General features: G+C 29.9%; 1 long non-coding RNA gene across 1 annotated transcript in view; it reads right to left on the reverse strand.

Annotated features, from left to right (window-relative positions):
- Positions 1–2,368, reverse strand: part of LOC108693313 — a 3,911-nt gene extending 1,543 nt beyond the window's left edge. Inside the window, exons 1-3 of the long non-coding RNA XR_001932017.1 lie at positions 2,209–2,368; positions 339–416; positions 142–199 (exon numbers count right to left, since the gene is read on the reverse strand). This is a non-coding gene — a long non-coding RNA (uncharacterized LOC108693313). The remainder of the gene's footprint in view (positions 1–141; positions 200–338; positions 417–2,208) is intronic.
- Between the last annotated feature and the right edge of the window lie 432 nt (positions 2,369–2,800).

Consider the following 2,800-nt stretch of genomic DNA (forward strand, 5'->3'; position numbering starts at 1 on the left):
TAATCAGAAAAAAAATGAAACATATATAAGGTCGACTGTGATATATATATATATATATATATATATATATATATATATCAAATACGTCCATTATCTCAATTGTTAGTATAAAATAAAGTATAAAAGTATTATTTGACTCACCAATACGGTGCACAGCAGCGGAGTTATCAATCATATCACATCAATAATCTACGTTAAACTGTAAAATACAAAAGTTACACCTATTTACTTATTTATTATATAATATATATAAAGTTACATTACATCGTATAAATATGTCATTAAATGTCTGAATACATTTTGAAAATAAATAATAAATTAGTTATTAAATAACTTACCCCATAGTTGCTCCGCCATCGCCTGATGCCTCCCAGGCCTCCTCTCAAGTGTTGCTCCGTTGAACTCACATAACACTTCTGAAAATATGATCACATGACATTTAACACGATATCCTCGTTAATTGCAACGCACTTTATTACTGTTACTTCAATGAATAATAACTGTCACGTTGACATGTTTACGAGACGTTGATCGTGCAAGCTAACTAATTATGTGTACTTCACATCGAATTGCTTCATCGCAAATAATGATAGTATTTTCTTTCATTACAGTCGCGATCGATTACGAGAGATAATACACGTCACGGCCGTTATCTATCCAATGCTTGAATGATATGCCAGGATTTTGCATAAACAAAAGAATTAATTCTGAATGTCGATCACGTGTAAAGCTAACATATCTAAATCACAAGAAAAGAGTATGTATAGATATGTACATTTTTTTTAAAAAAAGATGATCCGGAAATGGAAGCAGAGGGTATAATTTCGTATGCCTTAAATATAGATATTTAATAAAATAAAATTTCTTGAACATAATTTTTGTTAGCGATTTTTATTAATATGATTATAAATATAAAATTTTAATTATTGGCCAGAAATTTTAATTTCAAAAAGAATACAACACACTCTGCCTTAAAAGAATACGGCTGGTAACCCTAATCGCGCGATACACTTTACGATATTTCCGACGTAAATCGCACAAACACGTTTTATTACGTCACTTCAATGAATAATCACACAAAACACGATTTATTATGTCACTTTAATGAATAATCATCACGTCAACATGCTTGCAAGCTGTTGATCGTGAAGGCTAGATTAATCATGTAGTTGGGAATAATTATTTGTTCATTAAGAAGATAGAGAATAATACTACTAATAAATCAAGACTAAACGTCCCAAATTAGGAGAGACAGTCCAAAATTTTAACTCTTCGTCTCACTTTATAACACGTTTCAAATTTTATCCCAAATTAAGGATTTGATTAAAATTATCTCTGTTCTACTATTTTAAGAAAATAATAAGTGTAAAATAATAAACGAAAAGATAAATAAAAATAATAAGTATAAAAAATAAGTATAATGTGATTTTTTAATTTAAAAAACCTCAATTACTCATAAACACTTTTGTAGAAAAGTTTTATTACCAATTTTAAAAAATAATGTGATCTCGTAATGTAATTTTTATTGTAATATTATGTATAACGTTATACATTAAGTGTTATTAATTATTATTACAAATATAATTATATTGTTCATGTTTTATTATTAATTATAAAAAATATTTATTGATTAAAATTTAATTGATAATATGATAGTATTGAATTTTTTAAAATCTATTTCCCTTTTTAAGGAATTGGTTATCTTAATGATAGTTTTTTCTTTGGCATTTGACGTGATCACATTATAAAGATCAATAGTTACATCGCAACGCACATTACATCGCAACGCACAGAGCAGTCGTTAGGGTATATCCACACAAACGTATTGCATAGCCACATAAACGTATGCATAAAGAATTATCCAATCACATTTTATGTGCGTCTTTATAGCAGAAATATAATTGGATAATTTTCTTTATGCATACGTTTATACAGCTATGCAAGTTTATGTGGATACATCCTTACGAATCGCGATTTTGCGTAAACACAACACATTGCAGCCGCGAAAAAAAAAAACAATATTCAAGTGTCTCCAACAGTTTTTGACCCTAGGAAATATTTAACATGCAATAAAGTAAATCTGCTCCAAATTTTCAATTCTTTACATTTCAAATTAATTATAAAATTATATTAAAAATTACACAGGATTTAAGAATTTTTTTCTCTGCAAGTAATACACACGAACAACGTATAAGTGAGATTATTCACCTCATAGAACTCCGCCGTTGTCCGATGCCTCCCAGACCTCTTCCTCCTTTCAGATTCCTTCAAATCACTCGCGAAAACTCAGTAATTAACACTAATGCTAATTATCAAAATAGATCGTGCATCACTTTGTACGGCATATATTAATGATATACGGTGTACTTATCACTCTGCGATAGATTGCGATAACGAAAGTAAATAATGAGAAAAGAAGCAAGAAAAATAGTAGAACGATACACTACGATTTGCTCGGCTTGTAACACGACACACCGATACGTCGCGACATCTTGAGACGGTGGCAAGCTATTTTAACGAATCACTAATGTAGGTATGAAATTTATGTCATATAGTCGACAAAATGAAATGCGATTGTAATTATTGATCACACGTAATCACGATTCTATTCATGCTATTTGATTCGAACATGACTCTTTTTGCACCACGTAACTGACGAATAATGAATAATGAATATAGCGTCACAGTTCACACGGCAACTTCACTCCTAAAGTCGATTCTACATTAGTTGCAAGTTTGTTGTGACCGCTAATATGAAGCGTTGATTTCAAAATGCAAACTAATGTAGAACCGGCTTTAT

Source organism: Atta colombica, unplaced genomic scaffold, assembly GCF_001594045.1.
Source record: "Atta colombica isolate Treedump-2 unplaced genomic scaffold, Acol1.0 scaffold9, whole genome shotgun sequence".
NCBI classification, from domain to species: Eukaryota; Metazoa; Arthropoda; class Insecta; order Hymenoptera; family Formicidae; genus Atta; species Atta colombica.